We start from the raw sequence: 20,156 nt of genomic DNA, 5'->3' as shown, positions 1-20,156 counted from the left end.
AGCGAAGAACTGAATATGTGAAACCAAGACAGGAATCACAACGCTCAACGGAAGTTTCTGTTAAGAAAGAAGAGAAACTTCCCAAACAAAAACCCCAATTCAAAAAGAAAAAGGTGGCAGCAGTTGCAGTTCGACATGCCACTCATGAAGAGGGCTCTATTGAAGAGCAAGATGTGGGCATTAGTGCTATTAGACAGCACGGCAGAGGTCACAATAGTTCGCCAGAATCTTCTAGAGCATCTGGAGGTGAAAGCAACTGATGACTTCCTACTAGTAGAAACTGCGGACATGCGTGTCTCCATGCCCGATAGAGTGTATAAAGTAACGCTACAGTTAGAAGGAGACATTGAGCACACAATCAAAGCAATCTTTTTGGACCGCGTCGTAAACATATATTATATTCTACTGGCCAAAAGGGATTGGCCTCCTGATTTGTCCGTACCTGCCCATATGGTGAAGATATTATTAAACCTTCTTTCTCGCCCCTTCTTCCTGAGAAGCTTGCAGAATCCTATGCCATCGATTGAGCATTGGCGCAGGCTCCCGCGTTATATCACAACCTCGTAGGGTGGGATAAAGACTCCCCCAATCATGTAATCCCTATTAAAACCAACAACAACCACAACCCCAATATCCAATTAAACATGATGCTAAAGCACCCGTGAGGGAAATTCTCACACAACTGGAGTACTAGGGCGTAATCGAACCCTGTGTCTCACCAATGAATAATCCATTATTCCCAGTAGCTAAACCGGACCATTCGTACAGAATAATCTTAGACTACAGACATTTAAACAGTCATACACGCACATATGCTATAGAAAACTCGCATAGCACAGCACTCATGAACAACATAGTGCATGAAAAATACTAAGCACTGGACATTTCCAATTGTTTCTTCTGCCAAAATATTGAGCCTGAGAGTAGAGACTTAACAAGTTTTACCGCACTAGGCTCCCAGAAAAATTCTGTCATTTACCCCATGGGTACAGGAACAGTCCAGGACTGTTCGCGGCTCGTGTGACTTCAATACTGCACGACATAGACCCTGAAGCATTGTCCTATGTAGATGATATTTACCTCATGGATGATGAATTGCTGCCACATATAAGATGGGTATCCCGCATTGCTGTGAGATTTGCCGAGTTCGGCTACAAATTCAATTTTACAAAAACAAAAATAGCCATCCTTAGCGTCCTGTTTTTGGGATATGAGCTATCAAGTGAAGGAAAGAGCCTAGCGCCACAATTCTTGAAAAACTGTGCAAAATTACAATCTCCAAGTACTATTAAAAAATCCAATCCCTATTGGGTTTCCTGAATTTTGGCAGAACTTACATTCCTGATTATGCATCACGCATAAAAACTTTATATGACTTAATACGTCCTGACATTTCAAGTAAATTTTGGACAGTTGAACACACATGCATTCTCAGAGCTTTGCAAACAGACATGCTTACAGCACAACATTTACATACAAGGGACAACAAAAAACATCTGGTCATCAAAGTAATTGCTCGTGCCATTGGTTTCACCTATGTAACTTTCAATGAGGGTGAGACAGTTCTGATTGCATACAAATCACATTTATATTCAGCAGAAGAACAACGCTTTTCTCCTAGTGAGAAAATTCTCACTGCTGTTCAGATGGCCATCATTAAGGAAAGACCTCTAGCCCAAGGCAAACGCATTATTGTCATCTCTCCAATCCCAGCCTTTGAGGCTGTTACCAAAGCCAGCGTTCCAAATGCTAAAGCATTTCATCCACTTTGACAGCCACTGATGTTGACTACATCTTTGACCCAAAATTACAAACTCAAGAATTTTTTCAATATGAACTAGAATACCCAGTTCCAGCAAATACACTGCCTATTGATCAATATCAAAGAGTCATGTATACCGATGGCTCAGCGCAACCTGCAATTGGCACAAAACATCAATACTCCGCTGCTTGCGCAGTCATGAGTGGCTATATGGAGGATAATACATTTTGTCCCCAACATACATACATGCAAACCTCAGGGATTGCACAGCACAATTAGCAGAGCAAAAGGCTCTGGTGATGGCACTGGAACATACAGATCCTGCACAACTAACACTGATTGTTTGTGATTCGTACTACTGTGTCCAGTCCTTCAATGAATACCTGCATTACTGGCGCCAGAATGGGTTCAGAGATTTTAAAGGCAACACCATTAAACACAGACTTCTGTGGGGGAAAGTAGCGGATCTGAAGGAAACACTACCAAACGTCCATGCTGTACAAAAACCTGGACACCAGCGCGTTAGAATACACATTGCTGGAAATACACTGGCTGATGAAGCCGCCAAGTCGGCAGTAGCTACGGCTGCTGTTGCTGCATTAACCCACTCAGGAGTGAAACCGGGCGATGACATATGGGCTGCCGAGAAAGCCACGGCTGAAGACACGCCCTATCTAAAAGCATTTCTTGCTAAATATTTCTACCAAATGGGAGGCTGCCTAGATGCCGAAGTAAATATACCAGGCGTGGGGGTACGCTTACGATCAGAGTTGATTAAAGCAGCGCATGAGGGGGTAGCATCTGCCCATGCTGCTGTGGCGGCTACAATATCATTGTTGCAAGCACGTCATTGGTGGCCAGGTCTATACAAACAGGCCAAGCAGTATGTCCTCTGTTATGACATCTGCAAACAAATTAAGGGTTCCACCATCATTAGGATAATGATAGCCTACGCGACAGTTCTATGAGAACTTTCCATCACAGAAATGTGAGGAAGTTGGGTTTTTAGTCAAAGTTTGAGGTTTGAAAGGGATTCTGGGCACAACAACCTGATGAGTGTCATGCAAGTCACCCCATCGTGGATTCCCCTAGGTGTCTGGTTTTAATAAATGTACAGGTTTCCTTGGTTTTCCTAGATGCCAGCTGAGCTAGAACCTGAAAAGCACAGCTACCCACTTTACAAAAAATGGGTCAATTTTGCGTGGAATAAATTGACAATCTGTGTTGCGTTTTGGGACCTTTCCTGTCATGGGCACCCGGCCTACCCACACAAGTGAATTATCATTTTTATTGGGAGACTTAGGGGAACACAGAATAGTAGAGCAAGTGTAATTACCAATTGTATTTCTCTGCATTTATTTGCACCTTCAAAATGTAAGACAATGTGTAAGAAAGAAGTAATTTTGAGAAATACTATAATTTACATTCACCCACAAATTCAGAGATGTGCAAGTAACCCATGCTTCTAAACTCCATATCTTGTTCCTATTTCGCAAACACATAAGTTTCCTTGATATCTATTTTTCGCTATTTATATTTTACCATAATCATTGCTCTATACCCAGCACACAAGAAAAAACCATGGCAAGGTGAAGCTCTGTTATTGGGTACCTTGAGTTCTTGGAAAACCCACAAGCCCTTTTTTGTAAATCGGCCATCATGATGAGAAATTACAAATTAAAACGTTGCAAATGCCCATTTTTTTCCCACAAATTTTCAATAGATTTTTTAAATCAACATGTGGGCCCAGATTTAGGAGGGCCTAGCGCCTCCTTGTGCCACATTAGCGTAATTTTTTTATTATGGTAATTTGGCCCAACGAGGCCAAGTTTGCGTGCCATATTTACAATGCATGCATTATTCCACTTTGTAACCCCTTGCGCCACATTATGCCTGCGCCAGGCATAATTATGAAAGGGGGCGTTCTCCCATTACAACACTGCAAACATGGTGTAGTGGAATATTCCACTGCACCATTTTTAGTGGCTATTTTTAACACCTCTACAGAGCAGGCATTAAAAGGGGGCATACCATTGTTTTCAATGGGCCCCTATGTGCGCTGCAGGATTCACACCAAAGGTTTGGCACTAATCCTACACAGTACATGAATAGAGTCAAAAACGTTGATGCTATTGACCCTACCCTGCGCAATCGTGTACCGTATATTAAATACGGTGTGGCTGTAGGGGGGTGCAAAGGGGCACAAGAAAAGTGGCACTGCATGGGATGCAGGGCCACGTTTCTTAAATTTGGGTCTTGGTTTCTTTGGGAAAACCTTAAAGGGTCTACACAAATGACCACATGCTGAATTCAGAAGTTTGTCTAGTTTTCAGAAATGTATAGTTCTTCAGGATCCACTAAGGGTTTCACACCTGTTTCAACTAACAAACAGAAAGGAGGTTGAAAGCGCAATAAAAAAGGAAAAATGGGAGGACTCTGCGTAAAATGCCAAACCTGTTAGGAAATTTGGCTTTCAGAATCACGTCTGCCTGTTTCTGAAAGCTGGTGATTTGAACACTGCAAAACTTTAGTTGGTGCCAGTTGCAGGGAAAAAAAAAAACAGAAACTTTCTTTTGCCGCACTTTTTTAGCATTTTTCCCCCAAAAAACCCCAATACAGGTATATTGTGGCTAATTTCTCAGTCCCCTCCAGTGGAATCCACAAACTTTGGACATCTTTAGAATACCTAGGATGTTGGATAAAAATGACACAAATTTGGTGTGGATAGCTTACAAGGGAAAAACGTTATGAAGGCATAAGTGGGAACTGCCCCAAATAGCCAAAAAAAGCCCTGTAGGGGAGCATGGGCAGGGGCAGGAGGCTTAGCAGCAGAGGGTTTAAAATACAGAACAGCTTGTTCAAAAGGTGGAAAGAGAAGGGCAGGAGGAGGAGGCAATGGCATGTTGCCAGTCCCCCCTCCACTTCTTGCTGGCATCTGAAACAACAGTGAGGAGGTTCATCACCTCTTGTGCATAACAGAGTAACCATCTAGCAAAAATAATCTATCTTTGTAAAATTAGCCAGTCTAAAAAGACTGTAGCTAGACTGAGATGTTCTCCCCATACTTTCAATGTAAGTTTGAACTCTATTTGGCTTTTAACTTTATCAAATGATGAAAAAGAAGTGGGATTTGCTTACTGTGGCACAGACATCTACAACAACATCATGGTCTCTAAGCTTATGTTTAAAAAGCATTTTTAAATTCATGCCAACCTTCTCTCCAGTAGAAGCTGGGCACTCTTATAGCAGGCTTTTGATTTACAGATACCTGAACCAAAGCTGCATTACTTCTGTTTCCTCTGAAATACCTAGCTGCTACCAAGTTTTATATTAGGTTTTAGTTGTACAATCTGCTACAATTTGAAATCCAAAGATGTTCCATTTTAAAATTTGATTCTCAGTTAGTGTCACATTGTAGCCTTTGCAATCTGCTACATTATACTCTGCAACAATATCATTTTTACAAAAACAAAATCATGAAAACATTTGTACTGAGTTCTTTTAGAAAGAAGAAAAAAAGTCTTCAATCTTTACATGCAACAGATAGTTGCCAGAGGTAGGGGCGAAAACTGTGTTATTTAATCAGAATATGGGCCCTCATTACAACCCTGACGGTCAGTAATAAGCCAACAATCCGGCGGTAAAGAAAATGGAATTATGACCACAGCGGAAACCGCCAACACAGACAGTCACTTTAACACACCGACCGCCACGGCGGTAGCAACAAGCACTGCAGCGGTAACCGCCAACAGCCAGGCGGAAGACAAGGTTCCACCCACTGTATTTCAACAGGCCTATACGCCACCTTTTCCGGGGCGGTACCAACTACAACAAAAGCACGGGGAAACAGATCTCAGAAGCCAAAGGACTCACCTCTGGAGACTCAGGAAACAATCATGATGCCATGGAGCCCGAACTGCAGATCTTCCCCATGCTGGTGTACCTCCTCCTACAACAGGAATACCAACACCCACGGTATGTACTTCCGCCTAGCACACAGGGGAAGGGGGAGGAAAAAGAGAGTGATAAAAATCCAGAAAAACTTATTAAAAATTAAAAACATTATTTACAAATATACAAATGGAGGGACACTGCTCTGTCCATAATGTCCGTGGGCCACAGGGCCACCTCACATAGGCCAAGGCCCCACTTGACTTGACAGGCACCTCAGGGGGACGGGGAATGGGGGCACCTCACCAAGAAGATAGTACAACACCACTGGTCCTGGAGGGGGCTACAAGCCCTCCGTGATGTGCTGGGAAGTGCAAGGCCACAGCCTCTCTAGTGGGTGGTTTGCCCACTGCTTGGTCCTGGGGAGTGCAAGGCCGCAGTCTCTCAAGTGAATGCCTTCTTCCACTGGTTCTGGAGGGGGCCTTGCGCCCTGTGATGCAGATCTTTGGGAGTGCGAGGTCAGGAGGCAAGACTACAGTCCATCCACTGGTGGCAACGGATGCACAGTAGTGGCAGTGCCGGTGCTGGTGTCGATGCTGCCAGTGGTGGGGGGAGGCTCCAGCCCTTCCCCTGCAGTCTCGGACGGCTGCCCACTAGGGCTGCTGCCAGTGGTGCTGGTGAAGGTGCATGTGGCGGTGCTGATGGCGGTGCAGGTGGCGGTGCAGCCAGAGGTGGGGGGAGGCTCCAGCCCTTCCCCTGCAGACTCAGACGGCTAAAGTACCATGGTTGGTGTTGGAAGATCAGATTCTGTCACAGCACCAGGCCTCCTGTCCCTCCTGCCTTAAGGGGCGGGCCCTTTGCCCTTGGCAGCTGGTGGTGCCCTCTTGCCCTTGCCGTGTGGTGGTGCCTCCCTGCCCTTGCCCTTGCCATGTGGTGGTGCCCCCTTGCCGTGCTGTGGTGCTTCCTTGCCCTTGGCAGCTGGTGGTACATCCTTGCCCTTCTCCTTGGCAGCTGGTGCAGGCACACTGCCAGTGCTGATGGGTGTCTCCTTGTAGCTGAGGTGCTGGCCTGGGTTCTGCCCACCCTGGCCTGACGTGAAGGATGGGGGGGAGGGGGAGGGAAGAGGTCAAGGTGGAGAGGAAAAGCTTCTTAGGGACACTGGGGCGGGAAGAGGGTGAAAGTTTGGGAGTGGAGGAAGAGGGAGTGGTTATAGGAGGTGTCTATATGCTGTGTTTGGGTGCAGGTGCATGGGCTGGATGCTGTTGTAAGGTGGATGGCTGTTGGGTGTCTGAGTGCTTGCGTTTGGGTCCTTTGGGAGGAGGGGGCACAGACACAGTGGGAGAGGACACAGGGGACGTGTGTATGGATGTGGGGTGGTGACTGCCATTGAGGGGCATGTACTGATAGGCGTGATGGTGATGGAGGCAGTGGGTGTGGATGTAGTACATGCGGGTCTGAGTGCAGACGCTACTGGGAGGGAGGTGGACGAGGTAGAGGAGGGGACCACAGTGGAGGCAGTTGATGTTGATATTTCTGCAACTGAATGGTGTTTGTGTGAGTGCCTGTGGGATGATGTGTGGTGCTTGTGTTTGCCTGAGCCACTCCTGTGTGTTGTCTTGGGTGCATGTTGGTCTGAATGTGTGCTTGGGATAGGTTGGGGTTCAGGGGAATGGGACTAGGCAGAGGAAGTTGGAGGGGGGAGGCTAGAGACAGGAACAATGGCTGCCATCAGGGAGGAGGCCAGAGCTTGGAATGATCTCTGTTGTGTATTTTGAGTATGGCAGTATCTACCACCAATGGTTTACCATGGGTGAATGTCCGCTGCGGTGATTCGTAGGTCATAATGCTGTGGCCGTAGTTCTGTTGGCATAACGGTGTGGGTTTTGCTACTGCCAGTTTATCATTGACCTTTGGGCTGGCAGACTTGTGTGTGTGTCTGTATAGTGACGGATTGCTATATGTGGGTCATAATATGGGTAGCGGTATACCGCCGCGGATGCGGTATGTTGGCGGCAGCCGGCATGGCGGTAAGCAGGACTTACCGCCAATGTTATAATGAGGGCCATTGAGTCTAGTAGACCATTCTGATAACAAAGTCTTAGAAGGAGCAAGGTCAATCCACCAGGTTCTTGGACTATTTGAAGAAAATTTAATTTTGAACGGGCAGCCTTATTGTACCAAATGAAATTGTGAATAAAGGAATCAACTTCAGTAAAATATTTATGGGAAATCTTGGTAGGAATATTAATAAAAACAATGTAAAAGCTGTAATATGGACATCTTACCAATGCTACTCTACAAGTAATCGAAACAGGCAAACACTTCCATTTGCTAAATCGGTTTTACACATTTACAAGTGGGGGTCATATAATTTAGTTTATATAAATCTGGATAATTAAAAGTGACACAGAATTCTCAAATACTTGATGAGAAGAAAGGGTTTATATCTGCAGCATAGCCCAGATGAGAGGTCATTGATAAAAGTGTTAAATTAAATAATTTCTGATTATGAGTGATTATTTTTATTCCTCTCCCCCACAAGTTGGGTGAAATTGTTGAATTTATGAACAGATTTTGCATAGTGTATTACTCCACTTTGAAATGCCAAATCAAATAATGTGCATAGTTTCAACTTTGACATACAGGGAGATGGTAGGTGGATTTTATCATTGTTGTGAATGCCAATGGCTAAGGTTTCAATAAATAGGACAAATAAAGTCGGGGACATTACGCATCCTTGTTGTGTCCCACAGGAAAGGTTTAGCTTTTCCGGCCACAAGTGAATTTATTATACCTGAAGCTGAAGCCCATGTGTAAAAGTTTTTTTAAAGTTAATATAAGATATTTCAGCAAAGACAACGCTTCAAGAATGCAGAATAAAGATTCACTATTTACCAGATCAAAAGCTTTTTCTGCATCTATCATTAAAATTGCCAGTCTTTTTTGAAAAAATAGTCAATAGCTTGGATCAGATAATGCGTAATGGCTAAACTAGGTCTATTAGGCAAAAAACAATTCTGATTTTGACATATCAGACTGGATGTTACCATCATGTTACAAGTGAAAAAAGCTAACAATCAGCATTCAACAAACTGACCATACGAATTATAACCAATACCAAGTTTTCCACTTTCTTTAGAATACTATGTTATGTTATGTGCATTTGTAAATCTCACTATCACCCATGAAAGTTTCCTGGTGCTGTGCAGGTTTCTGTGCCTAGCCCTATCTATTGTAGGCTGTTTAACTGAAAAGTCAGGTCTTCAGCTTCTTGCAGGATTGAAGAAGAGAAGAGGAGTCTCTGATGTGGAGAGGGAATACTACAGCCTCTAAAAAGTAAGCTTGCGCTTTCTCCCCTTGCAAAATTAGATTAAATACTTTTACTATAGCCTCATGCAGTTTGAGGAAAAATATTTTATGTACCTCGATACCCAGTCTCTACGTGCAGCCTTAACATTAGCAAGGTCATATAGACTAGATTTAATTTCGGCTGTTGAGAAGGCCTTGATTAGTTCTTTTTTTTAGAAAGCAAAATGTCTGTGGTTGAGTCTGCATCAATGGCTTTGTCAGATTGATAAATTGCTTTATAATGTTTGATGAAAACCTGCTCAATAAAACTTTGATCAGAAGCTTTTAGCTTAGTTTGTGAGTCAATAATTTATTTTATGGAATTTTTAATTGATTTAGTTTTTTCTGACCAACTTACTTTCATGATCATTTTCTCCGTAGTATTTGTGAATTATGTTTTTCTCATTTTAAAGCTCTACCGCAGCGAGGAAGTCTTTAAAATTTTGCTTCCCGTGTGCCAAATTCTGAAGCTTATCTTCAATGGAAATTGGGGAAGTACACACCCTACTTGCCCTTTAACCTCCCCTTGAGGTGTAAACATCACAACTTTCCTTTCATTGGATAGTTTTGCTAAATAGGCAATAGTATGCCTCCTAAAAGCAACCATAAAAGCATCCTAAACAATGCTGAGTGGAGCAGACCCCATAATTTAATTTAAAAAACTCTTTCAACTCAAGGAGTAATTATTAGTTAAAGGATCACCTTTTATTTGAGAACTATGCAAGACAATTTTAATGTCTACTGAGACAAGGGCATGGTCAGAAGTTCTATTAGCTACTATCAAAGACCCTCTACTGACTAAGGTCTGAGAGATAAAAAGGAAATCCAGTCTAGATGCTGAATTAATTTTATCTCTTATAGAAGGGAACTTTACTCATCATGGGTCATTTAGACCATAATCTTATTTTAATGTAAATATTAAGGGCCTCATTAGGAGTTCAGCGGATGATTTTCACCATCTACGAACGTCCAATGGGAAGCTTGAAGCCACACTGGCTATCTCCTCCCCGGATCTATTAAGAGTTTCCTACTAGGCTGGCAGACAGAAACCTAGAAAAAGACTTTGCCTTGCTTCTACAGCCCCAGAAAGGGCCTCCCTGTAGGCTATAGGTACCAAGGACCTGACCATAGTCTCCTGCATCTAGTCCTACAAGAATAGCCCAGCTGACCAGTGTCCAGAGGCCATTTAAGGAGTTTGACCAGGTGTATTCTGGGAAGTCCTAACTCCCAAGGAGCAACTCAGAGCTTCTGGAATCTTGGGTGGAGTTAATGACACTTGAAGGACCTTAAAGAAGAAGATCCAGAAGTTCGGAGACGTTTTGGAGCAAGTTTGGAAAAAAGCTCCATAAATGGACTGACCCAACGGCAAGAGTCATGCCGGCCAAAGGTGACTCAGCCTGGCTTGCAGGTTCATCCTGCTGAAAAGCTCTGAAGCCCCAGACTTCCAGGATTTGACAGGGGCTTGTGGAAAGGCAATCAGACAATGTTGCACTGAAATCGGCTTGCCGAGGAGGGTCGCCTGACGTCGGGGAAGAAAAGCACCAAAAAAGGTTCTAAGTGTGAAGGTTAAAGTTTGACTGAGCCCTCCCATGCAGTGTATCAGAGGAGGATTCCATCGTGGCCGGCCTCAACTTTCAACTTGGCCCCAGATGAAGGATTTAATTCTGAAAAAGTTTCTAAGTCCAAACTTAAAAAATCTGACCGAGGCATCCCACACTGTGTATTCAAAGAGGGCTCCAGCGATGTTGGCCTCTACTTGTGACTTCATCCTGGTCACAGAAAAATCTTCAAGAATTTTTCTAAGTTGTAAGGTAAAACTTTAAGTGAGGCTTCCCACTCAGTGTAGCGGAGCAGGGCTCCATCACGGTCGGCCTCATATTTAGACTTTGCCCAAGTCGAGTGCAACCAGATGTCCTAAGTGGCGCTTTTGCTTTCTAGGCACTAAAAAACGTTTAGGGGTCGATTACGAGAACAGCGGTGGTAACCTCCCCGTTGGCCCCATTACGACTTTCCCACTGAGCTGAGCTGACGGGCGGTTACCAAGGTTTCCACCCATCAACCCAGGAGGAAAGTGGCAGCAGCATTGTTGCTGGTTTGTAATCGTAATGCTCATGGCCAAGCTATCAAGGGTTGAGCCAGGATTAATTTATTGAGACCTTGACTGTGTCTAGTGGGGGTTTGTGGCCTATTGCTCAATGTAGGTACCTACCTGTACTTACCAATCGTCGTGGTATAATGGAAGTTACCCTTTTCTCTTGTTAGCAACAAGTCCCCATCTCACATGGGCAATGAAGGCAGATGCTGGAAAGTTTTCAATAGGTATATTGAAAAGACTGCCATCTACAGTAAAATGCATGCGCTGCAATGATTAGTAAAACAAACAATAAAAGAACCATGATTGTGAAGATGAGAGTTGTGAATACAAAGACCCCCATCATCTTGCAATAAACATGACGCAAGGAGAACCTAGCACGGAGAACCTAATCTCTAAACTAATGAGAGCTAGGTATGATAAACCTAATCTGCCAGTACCATGTCCAGGAGAAGCGCTCCCCAACCCTCGTTACTTTGGAATGAGGTCTCTAGGTCAGACTTCACGTTGACACGAAGACTGAGTTCGGCAGCAAGGATACGTGCAGCATAGATGGCGTAGATGGCCTCTGGAAGGAATCCCTCTGATAACCTTGACTGTGTGTGATGTGTTTATACCGATCATGTAGGACCCCAGACGCAGGTATGCTTGCAAACAATTGATAAGGAGTCAGACTTGTGGGGACAATTATGTAAACAATCCCCAACAAGTGCACATTATGTTCTTGTCATAGGTAAATGAGAAAGGCACATGATGTGAATACCTGCGTACATCACTTGATTATGATGCTGATAGTGACACCTTCACAGAGTGTCACTGATAATGCAAATAAAAACATTTCTCTAATGATAAACAATAGCAGCCATCTTCAAAGAAATAATAGAATAAATGGGCTAAAACAGAGCAATACTAAGTAGGTTAATAGTCACTAGGTGACGGGAGCACAGGCCTGCAAGACAAAAGGCTAAGCTAACTTCCTGAGTCCCAATAAAAACTAAATTGAGTTCACTACATCCTCCCCATTGCAAGGACAAGGATGCTAATTGCTAATATGCTATTGAGGGTGCTTGAGTCCAAGATAAAATGCTTGAGCTAAAAACACGCTACAATTGAATTAAAAAATAGGCAAAAAACATAGAAAGAGATAAAATGTCAACAATGACAAACACAGCAGGTTAAATGCAAATCAAATTAATAAGGCGATTTGGCATACAATTCTGAAACTTTTAGTAAGGCCAATGGTCAAATTATTTAACAGTAGTCATCATCTTGAAGATTGTCTCCGAAGTCATTGAATGGGAGCGCATCCAGGAATTACTCCACATCATCAGTTGTCAGATCGATTACAGGATTGGCAGATAGATCTACAGAGCAGAAGTGTGCAGAAGCCTCAAATGCAGGATCACCTGAGTAGGCAGCATCATCCATAGTGCCTGGTGAAGACAAATAGTTCACAATAGGTGGCTCATAAGTGGCCCCACAAATCAGCCTCAGTCTCATGGGGCATAACAGTGAATTAACCCTCATCTGGACCATCAGCAGTTCTTGTCCATGGGAGGCACTGGCAGAACAGCAAGCCACACCAATGGTAGACACTCAAAGAGGCACCAGGTGCAATGTAAGACATGTTGCATGGATTACAGGACTGGTCAGAAGGACAATGACAATGACCATTCATGCTCCAATTCTTCCAGCAACAGAGAACCAAAGAACTGTACCATGCTAACATGGCACAGCTGGGCTGGTGGTAGTAGCTCCATCACTCCACTTAGCTGAGAAACCAGAACCACTGTGTATTAGGTATAGCAGAAGCAGTATCCCGCCAATCAGTGCTAAAGTCACAAGAAAGCCTCCAAACACACTAGAAAAGAGTGAATGGATAGCTGATGGAATTACTCCAAAGACAGTCTGGAAGATGGAAATGAATCCAGACCCAACAGCCTTGAAGAAATGTACAATCCCTGCAGTGCTCGACGCATTGAACATTCTGAAGACCAGCTCTCCAAAGTGCTTGGGGAAGTTAGTGTTTAATAGGGTTTGTATCTCAGCTGATGATCTCGCTATCTGAAGAGCATACATCTCTCTAGCCGATGTCATCATCACTTGTTTGAGGAACAGTAGCACATTTAGGCCCTCATTATAACCCTGGCGGTCGGTGTTAAAGCGGCGGTAACACCGCCAACAGGCTGTCAGAAAACAAAATGGGATTACGACCACGGCGGTAACCACCAACATAGCCATCTGAACACACCGACCGCCACGACAGTAGCAACAAACACCGTGTCGGTCACCGCCAACAGGCAGGCGGAAGACAATGTACCGCCCACCCTATCATGAGAGGCCAATCCGCCAGCTTTTCCCGGAGTGGTACCAATGACATCAAAAGCATGGCGGAAACAGTACATCGAAGGGGAACGACTCACCTTCAGACACTCCACGAAGAACCAGGACGCCCGAATTGCAGATCCTCCCCATGTTGTTGTATCTTCTCATACACCAGGAAGTAGAAAAAAAGGCAGTGGCGGCAACAACAGTGAGTACTGCACCTAGCACACAGTGGAGGGGGGGAGGGAAAAGAGAGTGACTCACACACACGCAACACGCAACACCCCCACCATCACCCTTACCCACAAAACCATACACACTAACAAAACCAACAATATTACTGATACACCCCATCACCCCCTGGAGGAACGCAAGGACAAAAGGAAATTAGTTTAACCAGTGATCTATTGGAACATTCAGATATAGCAATAGAATTTCAAATAATCAGTAAATACAAAAGTTTACATTATGTATGCAAGGCCATACACTGTCCCTTGTAAATGTCCGTGGACCAGTGGTCCCAAGAACTATGGGCGAAGCCCACACATGACACCTGCCTCAAAACGGAGAGAACACTGCAGGGGCATCAGGTAGAAAAGACACAGGCACCTCAGGGGGAAGGGGAGGGGGGACCTCAGCGGACAGATGGTACGACGCCACTGCTCCTCGAGGGGGCTCCATGTCCACTGCCTGGTCCTGGGAGGGCAAAGCCACAGTCTCTCAAGTGGATGCCTTCTTCACTGGTTCTGGAGGGGGCACTGTGCTCAGAGTTCTTCATCCTGCCAAGGATAGGGTGAGTGGATGCATTTCTCCACTGGTTCTGGAGGGGGCATTGTGCCCAGAGTACTTCATCCTGCCAAGGATAGTGATGTGTACTGTTGGAAAATGGGTTATTGGTAAGGGCAGGTAGGTACCTACACCTAGCAACAAGCCACTAACCTCCACCTAGGTACAGTTAGGTCTCAGTAAATTAATCCCAGCTCAACCCTTGGTAGCTTGGCAACGAGCGTCAAGGCTTAACTTAGGAGACAAAGTGTAAAGCATTCAAATATCACAAAACAGTAATTAAATAAAACACAGGAAACAGTTTAAAAATCCAAAACCAATTTATAAAAATAATTTATATTTTTATCTTTAAAATGACACAAAAACGATTAAAATCGGTTCAGGGGAACCGGAGATATGAATTTTTAAAGAATTATTACTTTTCTAGCGCTTAGAAACAAAAAGCGCCAATCAGGTCATCTGGTTGCACCTCGACCGGGGCAAAGTCAAACTTTCAGGCCGACCGCGATGGAGCCCTGCTCGGCTACAGGTCGCAGGAGGCCTCGGTTAAAAAGTTACCTTCTGACTTAGTCTTTATTTTGAAGTTTTTCTTCACCGGGACGAACCTGCCAGTTGAATCCGACCTCCTGGAGCCCTTGTCCGGATACGCGATGTGGGTTTCCTCGGTGGAGACTTTTACCTTCGGACTTAGTCGTTTTTTCGAGATGAAAATCCTTCGACCGGGGTAAACCTGGATCTTGATCCGACGTCCATGGAGCCCTTCTCGGATACGATGGCTGGGAGGTCACGGTCAACTTTTTACCTTCGGACTTAGGTGGTCATTCCAACCCTGGCGGTCAATGACCGCCGGGTTGGAGGACCGCGGGAGCACCGCCGACAGGCCGGCGGTGCTCCCAAGGGCATTCCGACCGCGGCGGTAAAGCCGCGGTCGGACCGGCAACACTGGCGGTCTCCCGCCAGTGTACCGCCGCCCTTTGGAATCCCTTTGGAATCCTCCTCCTGCGCCGCCGAGGGGATTCCGACCCCCCCTACCGCCATCCAGTTCCCGGCGGTCCGCCCGCCGGGAACCGGATGGCGGTAGGGGGGGTCGCGGGGCCCCTGGGGGCCCCTGCAGTGCCACTGGCATGGGCACTGCAGGGGCCCCCGTAAGAGGGCCCCTACAAGTATTTCACTGTCTGCTTGGCAGACAGTGAAATACGCGACGGGTGCAACAGCACCCGTCGCACCTTCCCACTCCGCCGGCTCGATTACGAGCCGGCATCCTCGTGGGAAGGGAGTTTTTCCCTGGGCTGGCGGGCGGTCTTTTGGCGACCGCCCGCCAGCCCAGGGAAAAACTTAGAATACCCTCCGCGGTCTTTCGACCGCGGAGCGGTATTTCGGAGGGGGAAGTCTGGCGGGCGGCCTCCGCCGCCCGCCAGACTTAGAATGACCCCCTTAGTCTCTTTTTTGGATGTTTTTCTTTACCGGGACGAACCACGAAGTCAGGCCGGGTCGCGGTTGAGGCAAGCCGGCTAGAATTTCCGCGGCGGGTCGGTCCCTCTCTGGAGCTTTTTTCCAAAAATTCTCAAATCTTTTCCAAACTTCTGGGGCTTCACCCAGATGTTCTTTTAAGGTTCTTTTGGGGTCCACAGCTCACCCCAAGGGTCCAGAAGTTCTGTGATGGTCCTTGGGGGGTGCGGACTTCAACTCCCAGAATGCACCTGGCGCAAACTCCTTTTTGGCCACTGGACAGTGGTCAGCTGGTCGCTTTCTTCAGGAGTTGGTGCAGGGGACTCTGGTTTAGCAATTTTTCACCTGTAGCAAACAGGGAGTCCCTCCTTGAACCAGTTGAAGCCAGGCAAAGTCCTTCTTGTGGTGAAGCCCAAGTGTGCAGCTGGTGCAGTCCTTCTGAGTGCAGGGTCCAGGTGCAGGCCAGGGGTCAAGCAGGGCAGTCCTTCTTCTTCTTAAGTTCCTTTCTTGTTGAATTCTGGAGGGGATCTGAGGTGTGGGTGCAGGTCTGCCAGTTTTATCCTTGCTCCTGGGTGAAAAGCAGGGGGGCCCTGGTTCTCCAATCAGGGACAGGGTCGTCCCCCTGTGATGACCACTTCCTGGGAAGTGTGGCAAAAATCCATCCCAGAAGGCAACAGTCTCTAAAAATCCAACATGGATGAATCTGATTTTTGGAGGTTACATCTGGCTGAGCCCACCTACTGGTGTGGCTAAAAATCATAAACACACCCCTCTCCTGCCCTCTCCTAATCTAATCAAGGAGGCACCTAATTGTCTGGGGTTGCAGGATGTGGGGGTGTTGCTGGGTGCTGCAAATGTCCTTCTCTGCCTTTGAAGACCAGTTTGGCAGCCCTCCCCCTTCCTGCCTCACCATCTGCTGAGGGGAGATTCTCTCCCCCAAGCACATTCCTTTGTGTGAAGCCAGGCCACTTCACACCTCATCAAGGCAGCCTGGCAGAAGCTGCTGCAGGCTGGCCAATCAGAGCACAGCAGCAAAAACAATGCAGAGCTGAAATTGGCAACTTTTTAGGTAAAGTCTAAACTTTTTACCTGAACAAGTTATATTAAATCCAACAACTGGAAGTTGTGGGATTTATTACAACAATTAATTTGATACCAAATTCTTGGTATGTAACATTTAAGGAGACTTTAAAATTTAAAATAAAGTCTGCCCATTCTAGCCTATGAAGGCCATTTACTTCAATGAGGGAAAAACGAATTTGGCTGTTTTTACCTCACCAGGGCTTATAAATCTATTTTTATAAAGTCCCTGCTTATAGTTACATGGCACCCACCCCTAGGGGCATATAGGGCACACCTTAGGGGTGACTTATATGTAAAAATAAGGTAGTTTAAGACTTTGGAAGTACCTTTAATTCCAAAGTCGAATTTGCATATAACTTTAATTTAAAAGCAGCCAGCAAGGCAGGCTTGCTTTTAAAATGACACTGGGCACCTCAGCAGTGCACCTAGGTGTGCACCACCTATGCTGTGGTCCCTAAACCTACATGCCCTACCATATACTAGGGACTTATAGGTAGGTTAACTTAGCCAATTATAATTAGCCTAATTTGCATATCCATTTTACACAGAGCACAGGCCTTGGGACTGGTTAGCAGTACCCAGGGCACCATCAAAGTCAGGAAAACACCAGCAAAAAGAGGAAAATGGGGGCAAAAAGTTATGAGGCCTCTGCAATCAGCCCTGTTTTCTCACACAACCCCCCCCCAGCCCACACGCCCAGGAGACTCAGCCCAACCCTGGGAGAGTCTTCCTGGCTTGTTAGGCGAGGAAGACAGTGAAGAAAACTGGCTGTCCCTTTGCAGGGCCTACTCTGCCTTATATCCTCCTGTCAGGGTCACTCCCTATGGGTAGTGAAGCCATCCCAACAGTAAAAGGACCCAACTCAAACTGAAACTTCCCTCTAGGGGGGTCTTCCTCCTCTCTCTCTGCCAACTTGGGTAGTGAGGTGCCCACCTCCCCTTCTCCTAACTTTGCTAGGGCAACACCTAGCTTACCCAAAGAGGTCACCCAACACTTGAGCAACCCCACCATGACCAATAGGGTCAGGGGGCCTACTTTGCTATTGGCCCTGGGGTCTGCCTCCCAGGCCAAGTACAGTGCTGCCAGGAAGGCTAGCACCCAGCAGAGGCTACTGACAGCTGTCAGTACCCAGAACCACATCCTAAGCTCTCCACTGACAGGTGGCTGAGCTGCTTTAGGGGCAACTTTGGGGTCCTGGCACCCCTCTTGCTGTCTAGAGTGGGGGGCTACCACCTCCTGTGGCAGACACCCTCCTTCCACCCTCCCTTCTGTCAGTGCAGGGGCAACACCTTGCATCTGGACAGCTGCCTGACTACTCAGGACTTCCTTGGGGTCAGGTGAGGCCTCCCCAGTGCCAACTCTGGGCTCCCCCCTTACTGGGGCAGAGGGCCCTTGGCTCCCTGGAACTCTCTTTAAGAGTGGCCTACCCTTCCTTTTCTTCTTTCCTTTTCTTGGGGACCCCTGTCTCCTAACTGTAGGGACTGACTCCCCAGGACTTTGGCTTGGGGGGGCGCCCTGGGCGACCACCCCTTCAGGGACCAGACTCACCTCTGGGAGGTCATTGCCCAGGATACAATCTAGGGGAAGGTCAGCACTGACTACCACCCTAATCCAGTCAAGGATACCCTCCCTCTCTAGGGGCACTATGGCTACAGGTTTGGAGGTGACCTCCCCTGTGGCTATCCTGACTTTCTTTGTCTTTCCTGGGACATACATGTCTGGGGTCATTAACCGGTCACTCACTATAGTGTGACTGGCACAGGTGTCTCTCAGGCCAGTGGTAGGGATCCCATTCACTTGAATGTGGTGGAAGTGCCTACTCCCACCCTCAGGGATCACCAGCTTACCATCTGGTCCTGTCTCCCAGCTCAATGCTAAGAGGACTTCATCATCTGAGGAATCCTCCTCCATGGCTACACTGGACAGCCCAATGCTAACCACCTTCTTTGGACAGGCTGCATCTCCTCTGAAGTGACCTGTCTGCTGACAGTCAAAGCTAGCCCTACTGTCCAAGAGCTTTTTTAACCCTGGGTCTCCCTGTCTCTGCTTGTCAGAGTGGGAGTGGGATTTTCCCTCCTCCTCCTTAGGGTTCTGGGGTACAGAGGGAGTCTCTATGGTGGGCTTACCACCTCCCTCCTTAGGTTTTTGGGGACCTGACCCCCCCTTCTTGGAGTCTCCCCCCTGGGACTTGACAACCACCCTGGTTCTCAACCACTCATCAGCTGCCTCCCCTAGCTCTCTAGGGTTGGTCTGCTTAGAGTCCACTAGATGCTGGCGTAACCTTTCTTGGGTACAATTGGTCAAGATGTGCTCTCTCATGATCAGATTGTATAACCCCTCATAAGTATCTACTTTGTTACCAATAATCCAGCCCTCTAGTGCCTTTAGTGAAATGTCCACAAAGTCAACCCAAGACTGGGTACTGACCTTCTGGGTGTCCCTGAACTTCATTCTATATTGCTCTGGGGTCAGACCAAACTTCTTGGCTAAGCACCTCTTCATACTAGGGTATGAATCTGCCTCCTCCCCCCTTAAGGTCAGAAGCCTATCCCTCCCTGAGTTGAGGACCAACTCCCACAAAAGGGAACCCCAGTATTGAGGCCTAACCCTTCTCATTTGGAGTGCCCTCTCAAAGGCCCCCAGCCACTTATCTATGTCATCCCCCTCTACATAAGCAGGAACCACCCCCTTGGGTAATCTGGGGCAAACTCCCCCACCCATGGACACCTCAGCTTCTTTATCGCTGCTTCCATCTCTTTTCTCTTTGTATGCCCACTTTTTCTTTTCTAGGGCCAGCTTCTCTGCTTCCAAAGCTATGTATGCTAGCTGGGCCTCCAGCTCTCTTTCTCTGATGGATGGGTTCTCTCCTCCTGAAAGGACCCCCTTCCCACCACTATCTTTGGATCTGCCCCTAGTGACTGTATTTACTGAGGACCGTTCTTCCTCATCCTCACTTGGGCTCAGATGCCTTCCCTCCCCTGAGTGGTTAGAGCTTGCATCCTCCCTTCTTTCTCCCTCCTCTGGAGCTTCTTCTGACTCTACCTCTTGGGCCTCAGCCCATGCTGTCAGAGATGTGATCAGGATTTGCTTCCTGAGATCAGTGGTTGCAGGCAACCCTCTTTCAATACACAACCCCCTAAGCTGGACTACTGTCAGTGTGGGTAGGCTAGCCAGATCAAGCTCCATGGTTCCCTAGTTTTGTGTCAACAAAAACTTTTTGCCAAAATTGGATACAAGAATTTAGAAAAATTACAAAAATTCAATAATTGAAATTAATCCAAATTTAAAAATTAAAAACAATTTTTGCACTAGGACAATTTAAAGGATTTTTAATTTGTTTTACCCAAAACTGTAACGTGATATTGAACACAAGTACAGGATCCCATCGCTGCTTCCAATTATGTTGGAAAATGGGTTATT

The sequence above is a fragment of the Pleurodeles waltl genome, chromosome 3_1 (genome assembly GCF_031143425.1).
Source record: "Pleurodeles waltl isolate 20211129_DDA chromosome 3_1, aPleWal1.hap1.20221129, whole genome shotgun sequence".
Classification (NCBI taxonomy): Eukaryota; Metazoa; Chordata; class Amphibia; order Caudata; family Salamandridae; genus Pleurodeles; species Pleurodeles waltl.
Note: the sequence above shows the minus strand (reverse complement) of the source record.